General features: G+C 37.1%; 1 long non-coding RNA gene across 1 annotated transcript; it reads right to left on the bottom strand.

The window, feature by feature from the left end:
- Nucleotides 1–11,571: 11,571 nt before the first annotated feature.
- Nucleotides 11,572–20,420, bottom strand: LOC311069406. The gene is made up of 2 exons (XR_014603518.1): nt 20,282–20,420; nt 11,572–12,917 (listed from the first exon to the last, which is right to left on the bottom strand). It is a non-coding gene; the product is annotated as an uncharacterized lncRNA (long non-coding RNA).
- Nucleotides 20,421–20,473: the final 53 nt, after the last annotated feature.

Here is a 20,473-nt window from a genome sequence, read left to right as displayed (position 1 = left end):
TGCTCCTGCGCTGCTTACGCTCTGCTAACGCGTGCAGTGTGAAACCGGCGTAACTCTGTGCCACCGCATAACTATAGATGTGTTAAAAAATAATGAGAATATATATACATATCCGAGTCCTGATCGGGAGGTAACGTCCGATTCCGATCGAGTCTGAAAACACGTGATCGGGCCCGATTTCCGATCACGTGATCGGATCGGGACATCCCTAATATGAGTTCCCCTAGCCTGTATATGGTCCCCAAGTTTCTAGAAATTTCAATCGGTGTAAATCGAGCTTTTGCTATCTTTCTCTGCCTTTGAGAAAATGGAAGCTCAATCGCGCTGATCTTGAATCTCCTCCTTGTGACGTTATAAGGAGGAATGTTACCTCCCCTGTCTCTGCTTTGCCCGCCCAGAGAATATTTCTCGCCCATGAGAAAATGAGCTAGGAAGGAAGTAGGAACACGCGCGCGCGATTTTAGTTTGTCCACGAGAGATATCATGGCTTTTGAGCGAGCGAAGCATAACAATTGCTCAATAATTGGATGTACAAATGAACACGAAAGGGTCAATACAGAGCTGGGCTTGCTGAACGTCTGAAACTAAAGTCTGGATCACTCTCTTTGGCTCAGCTACACACCTCGGAACAGTAAGTCAACTAATGATATATAAGTGTGTTGCTTTACTGTTTATGGTTGCCTAGACTGTTACACGTAGAATGTGGCTGTCACATTAGCTATGCAGCTATGCAGTTTATGTGTGTGAATACACACACTGTAACGCGAGTGTTGTACACTTCTTTGTTATTTGGATAACGGTTTTCCTGTTGGTTATATGGCGCGCGCGATATCCGCATTGCAAGATCGCAGAGCTTGATGATGTAATTGTAATAAGATAAATGACAGATGTTACAGATCTCTCATGAAAAGGCAACAGTAGGTTAGCGTTAGCTACATGATAATAACTGTAAACCATCCGAATAAAGTACCGTATCCAGACATAATATTTTAAACTAACCATTCGGAAATGTCCTGCTGGAGCCGCTGAGTTGCAACTTCTTCATCCGTTGCTTCTCCATCCGGATCAGATTCTGGGTCAAACTGAAATGCTTGAACGACTGCGTGTCTCCGTGCCATTGCAATATATCCAATGTAAACATGCATGGTCTACCGTTGCCGCAGATGGTCAAGGCCACACCCACCCTCCACCTTGCGCCGCCTTTCTCCTCCTTATTAGTATTTAAAGCTACAGACACCGAAACGGCCTGTCTGAAGGAAGCTCATTCTGGGACTGGCTTATAGTGGCTATAATTCTGCACTGAGACTGAATTTTTGAAAAGAGATTTCAGATACAGTACTAGGGACCACTAAGGCCTATATTAAAGCCTACAAAAAATAGCATGTCATGGGACCTTTAAAGCAGGGATGTCCAAACCTGCTCCTGTAGGGCCAATGTCCTGCAGAGTGTAGCTCCAACCTACCTGGAGGTTTCTTAGTAATCTTGATTATCTGGTTCAGATATGTTTAATTGGAGTTAAAGCTAAACTCAGCAGCACAGTGACCCATAGAGCAGGATTGGACACCCCTAGTTTAAACCATTTCCAGATTTGGAAATAGCGTGTTCATACTCTTAAAACATTAAAATACCACTTGCTTTTTTCTTTTTTTATAAAACTAACAACTTGAATTTTAAACTAAAATATATTTTTTGTGTTTGTGTCACAGGAAACTGAGGATGGAACAAAAGGAGTCTCTGTTGGCATTCTCTTTGTGATGGAAGACAACACCCAAACAACATCACCAATGATCCAGAACATTGCTGTTGTACTGGAAGATGTCCCGCATCCCTCTACTGCTCTGGCATACCTATTTGGCCTTCTCTTTGCTCTAAACTTGTCCTATCCGAAAAACCTCAAGTACACTTTTGATGCCATTCAAAATTTGTTCATGGAGCTTGGGTCTGGATGCACCCAACGTGTGCTTTCTCTGAAAAACAAACTGCTTTAATTGACAATTGAACACTGGTGGCATATCTTGTCTCCAACAAAGACAAACAATACCAAATCTTGAGTGTGGATGCACCTTAAACAAATGGATGTTGGTGAGGCATAATTTGTGCCTGTTGACTAAGTTTCCAAGCATTTTATTGGTTACAAACAAGTTTTTTACCATTTTTAAAATGGACAGTTTTACTCCAAGGATACTCCTTTCTTTGTTGCTGTTCTTAATTCTAGATAAAACAGAATGTCAAGCTCTTTTACAATGAAACACACTGCACTCTCTTATTGACAATCCTTCAAATATTAAAACTGTTAAGTCTAAAATTAATAATTTATGCTGCGATGTAATGTTTATAGATCTGGCATTGACTGACTTGTTTGCCTATGATTTTTTTTAAGGGCATTTTAAGCAAATTTGGAGAAGTATTTCCATTATAGGTTTTTCCATTATTCCCGTCTACATTATAGTTTACATTATAGTCATTTACTCACCCTCATGTTGTTTCAAACCTGTATGAGTTTCTTTCCTCTGCTGAACGCAAATTAAGATATTTTAAATAATGTTGGTAACTAGATAGTTGACAGTATCCTTTGACTTCCATCCGTATTTTTTTTTCCTACTATGGAAGTCAATGGGTGCCGTCAACTGTCTGGTTACCAGCATTCTTTAAAATATCTTCATTTGTGTTCAACAGAGGAAAGAAACACATACAGGTTTTGAACAACATGAGAGAGTAAATGTTGACAGAATTTTTTAATTTCTTAATAATCCCTTTAAGATTTCTATAACATTTCACTACAATCTTAATGCAATTGTTACAATGTGCATGTTTACAAATGCAATAAACTGATAAAGGAATAAGTCCATGTTTGTCATTTGTAATGTAAAATCACTATAAAAAGGATAGTGTGCTGACACTTTATTTTACCAATTCAACTTTTCACATCCAGGAAACAGAAAAAAATGAATTATCTCAACAACAGTAATAGTTGTTTCAGTTGCTGTGACAAGAATATATTTATTCACAAAATACGACAATCAAAATTGCATGAACGAACAAATTTACGTTGGCTAAACAAAGTATTATTACTGAGAAGAACTAAAAAATAATTGTTGAGACAACGCAAAAGTCTTACTGCATCAAGTTGCCTTATATTTTTATGTTTTCTCAACTATTTATTTTTTACAGTGTATATGACTGAATATTCTGTAGTTAATCTTTACAGTTGAAGGGTGAATTACCATAATGTGGCAGTCTCTAACCATGGTAATCTGTTTAAAGTATCACATGGCATACATACTGTAATGTAAAATGCTGTGTTTGATGCCATCTGTCTCCCTTCTGATGCATCTCTGATCAATCTGATGTTATAAAGTCATTGACTGTTTCCTCTCCTTTGTATTCTATCTGCATATGTTCACAAATTGCAACTTTCTCTGTCTCTCTCTCTCTCTCACACACACACACACACACACACACACACACACACACACAAACACACATGTGTGTGCACACACTTTGAACATAGTGGTGGTTATGTAATTTTTTTTTATTAAATTTGGTTATACATATCGGAAATTGCAAACAAGTTCTATATAAACTCTCTATAGAATCAATATCTATAGAAATATATAGGTGTACTTAATGATTAATTAATTAACCATTCAGATCAGTTGGATTAAATAATAGACAAATGTATTAAACTGAACAAGAAGTCAAAAGTTTGATATAGTGAGAGCTTTATGAAAGGCAGTTAGGCCTACTGTGAATGATACATTATGTAGGTGAAACACTTATTTTGTGTTGTGAAAACGATACTTTGTGATTTTATGTAGGCTATTGTAGCCTACTAACAATATTGAAAAGTGCACTTTTGATGATTTGTTGTGATATTAGCACTAAGAGATTTGAAAATGTGCACCTTACTTGTGAAAATAGTGCCAAAGCGAATAAAAAAAACTGCCAAAAAAAATCTTACATTTAGGTTTTCCGTCTCATTTCCTTTTCTCTTCATTAAATACATAAGGACCCAGGGTAATTCTCACATCAGAACTCTGCACTTTTCAAAGCATAACATGTTAACCACAGCTGCTGTGGTCCTCAGTGTTTGGCCAGGTATCACCTGGGCATCGCTGAAATGGACTATTTCTTGATCCCACTGGACAAAGTGCTAAAGCTGTTTTGTGAGTCGTCGGCCCTAGGCTGTGGCCTCAGTTCAGCCCCCTGCCCACGGTGACTGTTCCAGATGGCGGACCGAGGTACAGCAGAGGTATGGCCACAGTCCTGTGCTATGACACAGGTGGGGAAAGGCCTGTTTAAACCCACAGGAAAGCATGCCTGGCAGTCACCCCCTCCCCATCCCTCCATCAGCTGTCCACGCTTACAGAGGGAGACCATAGTTTCCACACAACACTTGGGACACTGCATACACATGGGTTTGCTTGAAAAAGTCTGTTACACCAAGAAACTACGTGAGAAACTTGTGAAGTTACAGAGAAAAGCTGATATTTAATGATAATAAACATTTCGTGTCACGGTGTCAGCATGCCTGAAAATGCTCATAAACATTCCTTTACTCTTTTGTCATATTTAATTCTTGAAGTATTATTATTTCACATTCTGATAGATAGATAGATAGATAGATAGATAGATAGATAGATAGATAGATAGATAGATAGATAGATAGATAGATAGATAGATAGATAGATAGATAGATAGATAGAGAACCGTTTGTAGGTCAACACTTTAATGTATAGATAGATAGATAGATAGATAGATAGATAGATAGATAGATAGATAGATAGATAGATAGATAGATAGATAGATAGATAGATAGATAGATAGATAGATAACCGTTTGTAGGTCAACACTTTAATGTAGGTGTATCCTGCTTTTCTTGTCATCCATCAATCTGGGACCACATTAGCCACTTGAATGCTGTTAGGTGAACCAGAATGGACATTTCTGGCCGTATGTTTCCCCATCTGAAACAAATAAAGCTGTCCTGCACACCTTTGACTGTGGCTACAGCTGCTCTGCCTGATCTCATGTGTCCTCTCTGCCTACAGCTGCCTCTCACTCCATCCAGGCCCACGTATGAGGGGCTCCAGCGACCACTGACGTGGACACACATGAAAGTGGCTGTGGACAAATCTCCTGAGCTTCTCTGTCGTCCTAAAACCTTCTCAGGGTTCAGCTGGCAAAGTGCCCTCTCGTCCATTGGGAATGGTCAGTGTGAGGTGGGACTGAGTGGGCTTGGGAAGGGGGAGCGATTAGGTGAGGTAAAAGTGCTGTCGGAGGTCTTATACCTCAGGACGGGGGAGGGGATGTACGTCTGTGCTGCCCGTCTGGAAAGGGGTGAATGTGTATCTGTGTATGTGAGAAAAGAGGATTGCTAATGAAATCCCCATATACCTTCCCATGATCAGGTGGAGCCATATGGGACATATGTGTTTATATGTATGGTAAAACATTTATTATGTTCTCAGATGTTAATCCTGTGAAAGAACGATCAATGGTCAGTCTTAGCCCTTATCCCGGGGCATCTTTGAGAGTCTGTGGGGAAGAACAATTATTTCTTAGGAAAAAATATAAAAGAAAGGCCCTTTGAATCTCAGGATCAATCAGGTCAAGTGACTTAACCTCTGGCATAAACTCAACATCTTTATGTAAAATAAACTAGGCAGTAGAGGACCACTAACCTTGAGGTCAATGCTCCTAATTCTCCTTTACATACAGTATTTTCATCAGCTACAATGCACAAAAATTTAAATTAAAGCATCTAGAAGAGAAACGTTATGATAGAGTCCTATAGTGATGGGAAAATAGCAATAAATTAATTTTAAATAGTGGATTGTATATTGTGAAGTGAAGGCTATATTGTATGTGATAGGCTATATAATTGTATTTATAACTGTATATGCACACTGAGCAGATTTCAAATGTGGCCAAGATAAATTCCAGTGTATATGCCATAGTGAATAACAAAGTTGTCATGGGTTGGTTCCAATAAAGGAAAGTGGAAAATCTATGTGCAGCAGTCAGTCTTTATTAGACAAATAAAAAACAAAAACAATACAAACAGGCACTGTAGGCATAGACGAAAACCGCAGGAGAACTAACACAACCAACATTAAACATTACAGACTCCAGACAAAGAACTGAACTGAGGGTTTAAATAGACCAAACATGGAGCTAAACAAGACACAGGTGAACACAATAGGTTGTTATGGAAACAAATAAGCACACAGAAGAGCAACCAAGGCACACAGGAACTAATGCTGCCTTCACATGCTATCAGAAATTTACTCAGTTTAGGAGCTCATTGCATTCAAGTGCTTTGTTGTCAGAAAGAAAAGGAATCATGGAGGAGACCAGGTTTATTCTTGCCTATTTATTGAGAAAATCTTATTAAAGCTGAAATTATATTAGCATCCCATTCATTGACAACCAAACATTCACCACACTATAGATAGTCAGCTTGCTTGAATTTCGGTCAAATACAGGCTATTTTCGCTGTGTATAAAACATACAATACGCTTCAAATGATTATATGTACACCACGTTAAAGACAAGACAAGGCAGGCTATGAATGAATGAATGGGTTGCTAAATCCCAATGGGATAAGAATGGGATGCTTAATCCCAAGCATGAATGGAATGCTAAATATAATTTTGGCTTTAATAAAATTTTGCTTATAATCTTCTGGCTTTTCCTTCTGTCAACACCACCTTCAGATCATCTGCAATTGCATAACTATTTTTCAAAAAAAAATCTTGTTTTTTGTATTGATTGATTGATTTATATTTCCCCTTTTTCATGCTTTTTGATACCTAACTTTTTTGATTTGATTCTTACAAGTATTTATTTTTTATTTTTTGCTATAAGCTGACTGCTGTTGGTCAATAAGTAAACCAATGCTTAAGACCTGCGTTTTTTGGCAGGATAGACAGCCCAGGTGTGAACATGAATATTGATTTAAAACATAGGTCAAACTGAGAGTAAAGTACTACTCCAGGTTTTTTATGTGAGCCAGTTTCCTGTGTATGACAGAGCCATGTCTGCACATATCAACTGACTCAATCATTTTTCTAACAGAGCTTTAAATGAGTTTATTTTGTTAAGCAGTGGCTCTTCTGAAGACTCTCTGCTGTGCACTGTGTTGGATGTGGTGGCCTCTGGCAGGTCTGCTGGATGAGGAAGGCAGTCTCTCACTGCCCCCAGCCAGTGCAGCTGTTACTTGGGTGTGACATCTGGGCTTGATAAATAGTCATGATGCCAGCGGTGCCCTAAACACCCCTAGGTGCCACACACAACATCCATGCCACACCCCCTGCACATTCTACTTTTCCAGATGCATGCTAGGGTACCATAGTGTGCCATCCAACCTCACCGCCTCACAGCCAAGGCTCTCAGACTGGCAGCCAAGCCATATGTCAAGGTCATATCTGTATGAGAGAGAACTATATTGTACATCCTCTCCGGGAAATCCTGTAGAATTCATCCAATCAGATGATGACTTCGAAACTCCTGAAGTGATTCCAAATTTGTGAGCCATATGTATCAGACAGACATTCAGCCAACAGTCTGTGGGTGTGACGATCCAATTACTTTTTTAGAGTAACTTAGCCAACACTGGTTGTCGTTGTTCAAAATGTATTTAGCAAAATTCTCTCCGAATTTGGCAGTGGAATTTGAATTTCTTTGTTATTACTGACTTTATCGTTAAATATTTATTGTTTAATGGTACTTAAACAATTGTTAATGGAACTTGAAGTTCTTCATGATTCTGCATAGACCATATTAAAGGCAATGTACTCTGCAAAATGAAACTGAAGACTCTTTTAATTTTATTACAAGTAATACAAGTATACTTGATACAGTGATTCAATGTCAGTGAGTATTTGTTTGATGTTATAGCAAATCTTTAAATGGTGATGTTATTTCTATCTCTCTTGCATGGACTGTTTGCCATATTAAATTTGTTTTACTCACTGTGCTAAGTTCTTCCTCAGGATGAGCACAACTGGGAACAGCTGGACTCAACTAAGTTTAGCGATTATTGGTTTTTACATTCCCTGAGGGCCCAACACGCCTTCACAGGGGACAAGGGGCTGAAAAATACACATCTGGAAGCGCAGACTGTATTTGCATAACAACAACTGGATGACATAGCTTCCCCTCTTTTCTTTTCTTCACATCTTGAAGAATGTTTGTTTTGGCTCACCTTCAAGGCACAGGGATAATCGCATGGAACCTCCCAGGATGCTGAGAATCTTCTCTGCAAAGATTCTTCAGCTGAATCTTGGTGAGTTATCAAGTGCATTTTCACACAGGAAGTTAATCACAGGTTGTTATGCTTTGTCACAATATAACAAAATATTTCATTATTTTTTTAGCATTGTGATTGTGGCAAATGTTCCATAACTCAGCCAACTGTAATGCAATGCATTTTTCACAGAGAAAAATTAGCAAATTACCATCAGAGTTTCTGTAAGATCTTTAACTCTTTAATGCACCACAGAATACTTAGTGGTTTTTCAATTTTAATGATAAATGCATAACTAGTCACCAGTGCGTAAGCTGTAGAGTGTAAAGCATTTAAAATGTTAATAATGAACAAGTGTCTCACCAGATCTTCAGTCAAACATATTTGTTTATGTCTCTGCATCTACAGAGCATGTCATAAAAGGGTGTGTGTGTGTGTGTGTGTGTGTATTTGCTCATTGTACTAATTATACGTGTGCAGTATGAATATATGTTTTCATATTGATTAGCCATGATTAAGGGAACTCAGTCTAAAGAAATATTTATCACTTACCATGATTCCCCCTTTAAATAATAAAAATGTAACTTTTAAACTGGGTTATATTTTTCATAATGTATTCATATCATATTTTAGACATTATGGAAGGGTTAAACTTTTGTGACAGCTGCTCTTTACAACAACAACATGAGTGCCTAAAACCAAGGATAAATCAAAGTCAAATCAGATCAAATTTTGAAACACCTAAAAACACAGTCTAACACAAAATAGATTAATTATTTTGGCCAAGTATTCTTATGGTTGTTATTTATACACACAAAATCATATAAGTAAAGGGACTTTGGTTTGACACCTAGCGCTGACCATGACCTCCCTGGGGCCCTAAGCAAAATTCTGTTAAGGGGCCCTCCTACCTGACCCATGAGCCATGTAAACCATTTGCCAACGCCACACAGTCACACCTGACACCCCAGTGCTCCCACTACAATCCTCCCTCCTTTAACTAATACTAATGAAAATTTTATTCCTGATATCAGAAATAGTTGGATGCATCTCTGATCAATCTGATGTTATAAAGTCATTGACTGTTTCCTCTCCTTTGTACTCTATCTGCATATGTTCACAAATTGACAAACATTTCTTACTAGAAAAAGTACATTCTTAATATCAAGAATTTACATTTTAAATAGTACAAATTTAATTATTGATATCAAAAATGCATCATGTGAATGAATAAAAGCTATAATTGGCTTGCCATAGCATGTCACTGTGTTTTAAATGATAAAAGCAATACTTGATACTTGATGGTTATTATTTACTGAGGGGTGTGCATCCATATTGACCTGTATGTCCAGCTAATCAACATTTTAAATGCAGTAGCCTATAAATCAATAGTCAATGTCAATACATTGCTTTATTGCAGAGTTGTAACTAAACTGACTTGGAGACTAGATAATCATTGTCTTGTTTTAAAAGTATGTGCGTCTATAATGAGGGGTGCCATCACGCCCATATTGTACTGGTCCCCACAGATGTTTTGCTGGAAAGTGCGCGTTTCATTTCGTGCACGCGCATATGAAAGCATGTTAACGCGCGACGCGGTTACCTTTTCCGAGTTGCAGTTTATAAACAAACACCGTTGCCTCTGGTCGTTTTATCAAACGTAATGTATTTCACTCTCACTTTTTTTGTCAGGCACAAAGTCACAGAATACAGCCCTGGAAGTGGCCGGCATTAGCAAGCAAGGCACAGAAAGACCAAAATATGCACTGCCCACATCAACTTAACTTTACTGTTCTTTGCTGACATCAAACTTGGAGAGGAGAGAACACAAGTCTACCTGATTGCTGTTCCCGCAATTCACTCTCACTGTCTGTGTGTGTGTGTGTGTGTGTGTTTTTTTTTTTTTTTTTTTTTTTTTTTTTTTTTTTCCCTCTCTTTTTGTGACCAGAAGGATAGTTCCGCTTAATTTTCTCATCGATGTTGTAAACTTTGATTGACGCGCTTTGCCATGAGGGGGAGGCGGGGCCTTGAGTAATTTGCGGGGCCCTACGCAACTTACGTAGTGTGCGTATAGGGCTGATCGACAAAATGAATGCTACAAATGAGCTTTTATGTTTAAAACATAATACGTTTAACAGTAGGCTATGTTTCCTTGGTAGGTGTATGAGAGAAATAACAATGTCTGATTATGGAACAAATCGTTGTTGTTTTTTAAATGTTTTTAAGTCGGATATTTTTTGGGAATCATTTGATTCATTTCACAATTCTGAATCATTTGATTATGAAACTGATCCGGTTCAGCTCAGGTGGCTTCCTAGATAACTAGCATAATGCATACAGTACATCTTTTTTATTCAAGTAAAAAATAGACATCCATGTCAACTGTTTTGTGGTCTATTTGACTGTTTAAAGAGGCTATCTTTTCAAAAAGCTATCCCATAATCTGCCAAATGTCTTGAAAGACACATCTGCAAGCCCCTCCTTAGACAGCCTCACCACTGCATCTCTTCACATCTCGCTCTCTGTGATGGATGGTTTGTTGTAGTGTATGCTGAAAAAAAATCAGCCACTTGCAATTCATCAGGCCCGGAATAATGAGCGGAGAGCTACATTGATTTAGCCCGGGGCTTACAGCTCGAACATCTGGCCTGGTTGGCAGTCATAGTCAAGGCCAGCACTATTGGAAAGCTTTCTTTAGAGGGTCCAGATGCAGAGAGAGGAGGATCCGTACAAATGCTACAGATGGAAACGCTGGAACAGATGATGTGGTGGGCAGCTCCCGCCACCGTTGGCACAGGTAGCTTGTCTCCAACAGCTGGCACAGGTTAGGCATTCCTGGGAATTGGTGCCACAAGGCAAATGTTCGCACTGGCAGAGGTTGTGGTTGTGGGACATACACACACTGTTCGTACAGGTATCATCAATCAGGCGGACGGTGGGACTGAATGACAATATGAAAATTGTTCATCTTTGCTTCTGTTGATGTGATTTATTTCATCTGCAAATCTATTTATAGTAAACCAATTAACAGGGTAAATCTATGTATAATCAATTGTTGTATTTAAAGAAGCTAAAAGCCTTAGCTCAGTAAACAAGAATTTGATATTAAGTGACTTAATTGCTTTACAAACACAATAGTGTAAATTTTTCGCTCCGGCAATGAAAATAGTTCCAAACAAAGCCACTGCTAAATAAACCACTGCATGTCTCTGAGCTATACAAAGTAGTGAGGTTATGTTCCTGAATGAATCACAGTTTTTTTAACAAATCGGTAAATAAATGATTCAATGACTGAATAAATTGAGAGTCGTAGATCCAAATGCAAGCAAGCAGTTTATTGAAGACAGGTTGAAACAGTGATTATACTCAAAACACCACGTATAGCAGGCGGGTGACCAGGATACAAATTCACAGGAGAGGATGAGTGATATGAATAAATCCAGCGCGTATGCCAAACTGGAACTGGATGAAGAGAACTCCAAACGATCTCCAGAAGTCTGGAAACACAGACGAGATCCAGGAAATAACTCTGTAAGGAAACTGGGCACCGGAACTGGGTAAGAGAGCACAAACAAGAGTGACAAACCGACACCAAGCAATAATCACTCCCGCTAGATATAGGCAGCTAACAACAGAAGTAACTAGCTGCGGGCTGATTAAGTGATCAGCTGGTTACTAAGCAACAAACAAGCACTACACACTCAGACCCCACACCCACAACAATCAACAGATACACAAAATGAACACACGGATCGATGAACCGTGACATAAATGCGGTCACTTTTTTGGAACAAATTGGTTGAGTGAATGATTCTGTGATTCCCGTCATGAAGAAAGTTGGCTCCCTACATAGTTAACCTGTATATCGTGACGAATTCGGGCACTGGTAAGAACCCTGGCTCACTACACATTGATGACTCCATTTCTGGCACCATGACCGCATACTCGCGCTATAAAAGGTTATCAACAACAGCAAAGCGGCAATAGCAAATGTGACGTATTATCAATGCTTCCTGTTTTTTGCGGTGGATTTTCTTTTTTGTTGCAATGTCCTTGGCACTGGAAGGATTTTACGATTGAGATAGCCTTGGACGACCCTGCATTTGTTTGAATGAAGCGGAAAATGCATTGTAACCGCCCCTTGAGCGCTCCTGGAATGCTGCTCAGCCAATCAGAATCGAGGAACGGAACTAAAACAGTTATATGAAAACATACACAGTATAATGGTTGGGAAAGATGTTCTTTTTAGAAAAAAAATGCTACAAAGATTCTCCATTCTATGTAGATTGCTACACTTCTAAAGCAACTAAATTAAAATAAAAAACACACTTCACACTATAGGCAACACATGCACAAAAAAAGTCCCTCAGTCATACTCAGGCATGCTTTTGGATTTACAGACGAAAAATAACAGATTGTGTGTGGGGGTTGAGACTGAGACTGTGAATAGAATGGTCTTGCCCAGATGTATGTGTCTGGACTGCTCAGACTGGCACAAAGCTGGCCACTGCTCACTGATGGACATCTGGATAGCAAATTGGTTAATGGTGCCTCCAAGCCAAAAGGTAGTCAGCCATCTCCTCTCCCAGCAATGCAAGGACTGCCGCGCATCTGTGTTCCACCTATCCCAGGAAAACATCCCCCTGTATACAGGCCTGAGGAAAGACTGGAAAAGGAGAGAGGAGTAGTGCTTAGTCCAAACCAGGTCTCTGTCTGGAGGGCAACATGTCATGATGCGGGTTTTAAGACGACTGTGTATGCTGTTTTTTAGAATTGCAGCTATATATATATTATTATTATTATTATGGTTTATTTGCAGTGACTTCTTCTGCAGGTTACATTGTTACACCAGTAGGTGGTGACAAGAATTGAATCGTTCATTCAACCGATTTGTTCAAAAGTGCTAATTCCTATTAAGGACCAAAAAAAAAAGTGAGTCACTGAATCATTTACTTAATCGATTTGTTAAAAAAAAAAGCTGAGTCATTACATAAAGTAACTTGCAAAACTAAATGTAAGTAACTCAGTATCAACTTATTTATTTAACTGTTGAATAAAATGAATATATCACTCGCAATATCAGCAGGAATGTGCAGCACATACAATAAACTATAATGTTAACACTGTGAGGTTTCAGTTGCAATCATTATTTATTATTACATAACTACATTAGTTAACATGAAATAACAACAATACTTTGACAGCATTTATTAATCTTTTTAATTGTTCATTTCTACATCTATTAATACATTTTTAAAAATGAAAGTTGAATAACAAGAACAATGAACAATTGTATTTTTATTAACAAAGATTGATAAATACTGTACAAACATATTGCTCATGTTAACTAATGGATCAGCTAATGTTGACAAACGAAGCCTTACAGTAAGGTGTCACCATTATAATATAACAATGTAGTCAACTATACTGAACATTTGAATTTCAACGAGTTGTTCAGGGTTGCTGGAAGTGCTGGAGTACCAATGGCACATCGCACCCCACACTGCTCCAGATTCAATTATAGGCAGTGTTGATTAGGCAAGCAGATGTGAATGTGTATTAGACCTTGAAATCATAACACAACACATTAATATCCTGGACCTACAGTAATATTTGGAACACTGGTTTCACAAATGATCCATTCAAAGAGCATTACAATCACAACTTGTGTATGTAATTCATGTAATTGCTTGACAGACAGAAGAAGCATTGTGAAATTAAACTAAAGCTTCCTCTTTTTTTTGGCCTGATCTCCACCATCTGTGGATAAACAAGTTAAACACACAGCAGTTTCCCCTGACGCCTGAACCCTAGAGGATGTGCCCTCCCCCCAAACAGATGCAGCACCTCCAGAGGCTTTGGGTGTGCTGAGGGAAAGAACAGCTGTTCTCTTGCCTAATAAGAGGTCTGCAAGTGAGACAGGTAGGTCATGAATTATTTACTTGAAATGTTATTGTTTTTAGCTTCTGTTCAAAATGTCACCATATCCTCTGATCTGTAGGAAGTGATTTTTAGGATATGTTCACTAGACTTAACCATACGCTGTGAAGAGGTTACATAAATTATCTTAACAAGTGCAGTTTTGACTTGTTTCCTATTAAAACTGATTGAAAGATATCTTTGCTGTAATGTGAATGACTTTGGATATAAGCGATTCGCTAATGCAGAAATGTAAATGTGAAGTTAGGCCAGGACATATCGAAGGGTTCATCTCACCATGTTTTCTTTTTCTTTTTAATTCATAATTTTTTTTTTTTTTTTAATAGCCAGTAAGACTTATATGACACAACCATGAACATGATTTGCTACCTGCATTTGATTGGACAGATATCGGTTTAGTTCAAGATGAGTCATCAGATTTTTGGTCTGCTTTTTTAAGAGAAAGACTGTACATTTTAAATGTGTAATCTGCTAAACTTTTACATTTTTAGGAGGACATTAATGTATCGATGCCACAGAGCTAATAAAAATGCATTAAAAAAAAAATAATAATTTTAATGCAATTTTTCTGATTTAGCCTGAAGCGTCAACATTCAAATAGTGTTTTAAAGACATTGTTTGTCTTAGGCACGCTAAAGTGTTGTTGTAAACTTAATACTTAAGACATTTTGTTTGTATGTTTGGAATATCGTTAACTGACTCACAAAATGTTCAGAATTCAAAATGCTGTCATGACGTCATTGTCATATTTGCATATACTAGTTTGCGATTGGTATTTTTTCTTACAATTATTTACATACTGAATTATGATTGCTTTCGTTTTCATATATTTTACAAGGGATTGGTGATACCACTATGAATGTCAATATTGCTGATATGGATATACTAATACAGAATGTTTTTGCAATTTATGAGGATAAAATTGGTCATTTGCTAATTTTCTTACTTCAAAGCTTATATGATATAAAGTTTTTATTAAATAAATAATACAATCATTAATATAAAAAACCCTCTTTATACAACATCATTATTGGATGTATGAGTACACTATATTGCTTGTCCTTAAAACATTTTTTTGTATATTTATAAACTTCTTTCCTTCCTTGTGTCATGTTGCTTAAAAAGTGTTGTTTTAAATGGAAATGCATATCCGACCCGAATGACTGTTATAAAAAATACATTATAAATTATAATAAATTTTGCCCATTTAATCCTTTTTCCAGCTGTGTTATTTATCACCCAGCATTAACCTACATTTATCAGCATGCCTTCACCAGTTAAAGTCAGATTTCTCCATATGGCTGGGTGCTTCATGAAATGCTAATTATTATGAGGTATAATAATTGTGAGGCTGCTGTGTGCACTGGGTGACGTGCTGCTGCAGTGTCCCAAGAGAGGAGGAAATAGACTGAGATCCAGATAAACAATCCTACTGTTCTCCCGAGACTGTGTGATCGCCCATCTGATGATATGTCCGCTTCTCTCCAGCTCGTCCTCTCTCCTGGGAGCCTGTCTCTCTGTTGCTGGGTGTGAAGTAAGGGTGACATTGCCCTGCTGATGTTTCATTGTGTCAGCACTGCAGATTTCATATAGATTTATATTTGTATGTGTGTATATTTATACTCTGCTCTTTCCAAACCTCGATTTTTAAGAAACATTTTCTTATAGTTTCTGTACTGCCTCAGATAATATATGCTGTTCTTGCCTGTATTATGCTTACTGCTATTGGTTGCTGTGTTGATTCAGCGGGTTTCTTGCATCCACATTGGGTCTTTTCTGATTTTGTACATACTTGTTTCTCTGAATCTGGTGCTAAGAGCTTAGTTTACTGTGATACAGTAAGGCCCCCATGCAGTTATTTTAAAGTTGGCCTCTCTTGATTGAGTTTGATGAAGGTCATCAAAGATGTCCTCAGTTGATAGTTGGGCACTTTCTCTGGTTTTATCATACATATCACCATCCCACCTTCTGCCAGTATAGGTTGGACACCTATGTTGTTGTGAGTAGTACTGAGTAGGTATGGATCAAATAATGCTGTTGCTGTCCAGCTCTTTATCATCATACCTCTCTCGAACATCTGCTATTAACATGGATACATAAGAAAATAAATTAGTAACTGTGTGAGAAAAACTCCCTCTAAATGCACAGCAACTGTAAAAAGTTATCAGTTGACTTAACTTAAAAAAGTGAGGAAACCCGTTGCCTTAAAATTATCAAGTAAATAAACTTCAAGCGTAATTTAAAAAAAAATAAGTTATGTGGAATTGTCAAGTTCACATAACTTAATTTTTTTCAGTTACGCATGGTTTATTTACAGTTCTGTAACAACTTTTTACAGTGCTGTAACAACAAAATACTTTGAAAAAGTTCAGTCAAATGAAAACTTGGAAGCAAAACATTTCATTTTATTTCATATTATATTGATGTGACATGTTGTGAATGATAATAGTCCTGGATAACTCTTGTGCAGAACAAGGAATTGATTGTTGGGTGACGGCATGTAATATAAACTCTTCTTGATATAGTAGCCTATTTGATGTAAAACACTATTCAATCATAGACACACACATATGGCTACAAACACATGGACTAATGAAGTATAATTCTATAAACATGTAAAAATGAATAAATTCCATAAAATTTTGAATATAAAAAGTCTAAATAAAAATAAAAGATTAAAAAACTAAATGCAGTTCTTTTAAGTGACACAAATTTAGGCATCCCAACATTATAATGTACAGTATGAAAAATAGATTCATTTTGAAATTCGCTAAAGATTTCTTTAACAGTGTTATAAAATGATTATTGTTTAAAGATTAAAGATGATGTTATATTATAGTAAATGTAAAATGTAATGTAAAAACAATACTAAAATTTAGGAATGTTAAACTAAAAATATTTTGTTAAATATATTGTTAATATTTATTTTAGCATGGCATCAGTGTTTGTGTAGCCAATGTGTTGATGCTTTGCAATATTATATATATAAACAATCATCCCAATAAAGTACTTTGAAACAGAGAAAGTGCTCCAGTCCAGATGTTAAGTACCAGAAGCCAGACTTTTGCCGTCTACATGTCAAAGACAATAAATTTGTTTAAGGTCAGGATAGAAAACCAGCAGTATAAACCTTAGTCAGGGCCATATTTGATTTGTTGACAGGAATTAAAACGAGGCTGTGAAGGATAGAATATACAGTCTGTTCAATGGATTGTAGATGTTTAAACATACTGACAGTTCAGCTGATGAAATGTCTTTCAGGTGACAAAACTAGGAGTTTTAAAAGTTGTGAGTTGTGAAAATTATGTGATCTAGGACTTTTGTAAGTGTGCGACATTGTAAAGATGTCTATCATTCATTGCTTCATTGTCTTCTATGTTAAATTTAATGCAGGGTTCACGGCTAAGATGACATTACTGTGTCCCATGCATAATTTAACTGCTGTGAGAGGTGACTTTACTCAATGCTTGCATTTGCGTTTGTAGCTGTACATTGTTCATAGGCTTTGTTGCATGTTTAATCCTATCAAAAAGGTCAGAGTGCTGTATAAACATCTGCTTATGTCTGTCTAATAGCTCACGTCCACATGAAATTCCTCATAATTTGGATGAGCAAGTAACTTATTTATATTCCTAATTTTACTTATAATATCATATACTCTTAATGTGTGAAGTATGTATAATCTTGTGCATGTAAGAATGCATAAGAAACGTTATGTTGGTGCAAGTTGAGTGAATCCTTTAGCCATCCACAAACATGGATTCCACAGTGACCTCAAGAGGTGGGAATGCAGAAGTACCTGATTAATAAACTGTCAAATGTGTATTCAGTGGTTCTACCAGCATTATAGCCTGTATATATACACAGGATTACAGAAAATAGTTTTATTTTGTTTATGCACTTTTTCTTGTTAAGCATACATTGAATTTTCTAGCATAAGAATACACAAACACATGAAAAACCTCTTACAAATTCTGCTTTTGTGTTTTCATAGAACTGTTGTATGGCAAAAACCCCTTCTTTATCTGGAGGGAGCTGTAATGTAATTATATGCCAAATTTAAATCATTATATCAATGTCAATAAATTATAACTACTGTAAAAGATGCATGTAACAATTACTCATTGATAAAACTATAACTCTAATAGCAATAGTAAAATAAAATGACTTTTACTAGTCCTCTATCGCTCTTCTGAACATTTCTCTTAGTTGCACAGAAGCGAGGCCTCACATCTTTGACTTCAGTCTGAACAGATGGAGAGAACTCCAGTAAATATCATTTCAAACATCAGCCGTGCTTTGCTGATGGCACAGCCGTATTCAAGGGACTGTCATCTCCAAAAAAAAATTTGGGATCAAAAAGGCTTGTTGATTATCATACTGGAGCAGAGAACTAACAGCAGTTATGCTAATAGTTGGAACTATACGTGAAGCACACTTTTTTTTGGTGTAAAAACAGTTTGAGGATTGTGGGGATTGTTTGGTGAAATGTATCTTTTGTTCTAAACTGAAACATTAGTATACTGACTAAATGCTTAATAAAATCTAAAACTAAATTACACTTGTGTTTTTAGTGACAGAACCATAAATTAATGAAAAGTTCAGTGAAATGAAAACTTGGAAGCAAAACATTTCATTTTATTTCATATTATATTGATGTGATCTGTTGTGAATGATAATAGTCCTGGATAACTCTTGTACAGAACAAGGAATAGATTGTTGGGTGAAGGCATGGAAAACACCAACACATCACATGCCTGGACTCATTTGCCACATCAGCTTAATGAGGCCATTATTTGCATTAAATTATAATGTTATTATGTCAAGATTCCAGTACCAGTAGGACAGTGGTTTGTTTTGAAATGTATTAGTAACGCCAATTAGTTTACTGGGACGCATGAGTGTGGGAGCGTGGATGATTATGGGCGGGTGCGTTCAGCAGCCAAATATGACAAACACGTGACTGTGTTCACAAGGTCCTGAGTGAACTTAGCGCATCTGTGGACCATTGCACATGCAGTACTTAGCATTGCAAACGTTTACCTGTTGACGATCTCACACACAAACTATGGCCTACCTGTATGGAGTGTAAGCACGGGAATCTCTAGCCTTCAAGGGATGGTTCACCCAAAAAGGGAAAATGTTGTCATCATTTACTCACCCACCTCATGTTGTTCCAAACCTGTATGAGTTTCTTTCTTCTGCTGAACACAAACGAAGATATTTTAAAGAACGTTGGTATCCAGACAGTTGACAGCACCCATTGACTTCAATAGTATAATTTTGGGTTCCATCAACTGTCTGGATACAAACGTTCTTCAAAATATCTTATTTTGTGTTCAACAATAGAAAAGAAAAAAAACTCATTCAGGTTTGGAACAACTTGAGGGAGAGTAGGCTAATTAATGACAAAATTTAAATTTTTGGGTGAACTATCCCTTTCAGTTAATTGCTTATGAACTGAACATAGAGTAGTTTTCTTTTCTTGACATTTTATACAATTGCATACTGCTAACTTTGTTTTTATTTAGTGTAATTACTTATCAACTGATCCATTTAAAAAGTTCCCATTCATTCACCAAAGAAAGAAATTGCAGTTTGTGGACAAAATGTTATCGCCATAACGACAGCACAATTTCTGTATGAATATATAATTTAACCAAAATTCATGTAATTGAATAAATAAATACATAATAAATAAGATTTTAGAATGGTCCCATTGCTCTCGTAACTTCAATAGTGTAATGCCGGATGAAATATGAATACATTTATTAATAGGCCTAATCTCGGAATTAAAGCTGCCACCAAAGGAAACCCCTTGGTAGTATTTCAGATGATGATGACAACAACACCAATAATAATAATAAATAATAATAATAATGACCATTGACCAATAATAACAGTATAATCACAATAGCATTAATATTTCTTCATCCGTTTGGAAACCGATTTTGTACGCTAAATATTTGGAAATTAGAAGCCCTTTTTTGAATTTTTGGACCATGTTACTTTTTAATTTATTGTTTATTGTTATTTCATCAGACTCTCAGCTCACTAGATTTTTAAGTGGCCATGTTAATGTCCACTAACCCTGTGACTCTCTCTCGCCGTCTCTCCGCAGCGCTGGAGGAAGTTGCAGTGCACCTGTTCTTCACCGCTGCTCGGCCAGTGACTACAGTTCCCACGTAACATTGCGCAATGTCCCTCGATCCGCGCGCTGCGCCAGTCTGCTCGAGGAACCAGTCCGTCCGTTCTCTCGCTCGCTCGGCCTTTTTTTCTGCT

Source organism: Abramis brama, assembly GCF_963993115.1.
Source record: "Abramis brama genome assembly, chromosome: 19".
Lineage (NCBI taxonomy): Eukaryota > Metazoa > Chordata > Actinopteri > Cypriniformes > Leuciscidae > Abramis > Abramis brama.
Note: the sequence above shows the minus strand (reverse complement) of the source record. Positions and strands in the feature narration are given on the sequence as shown.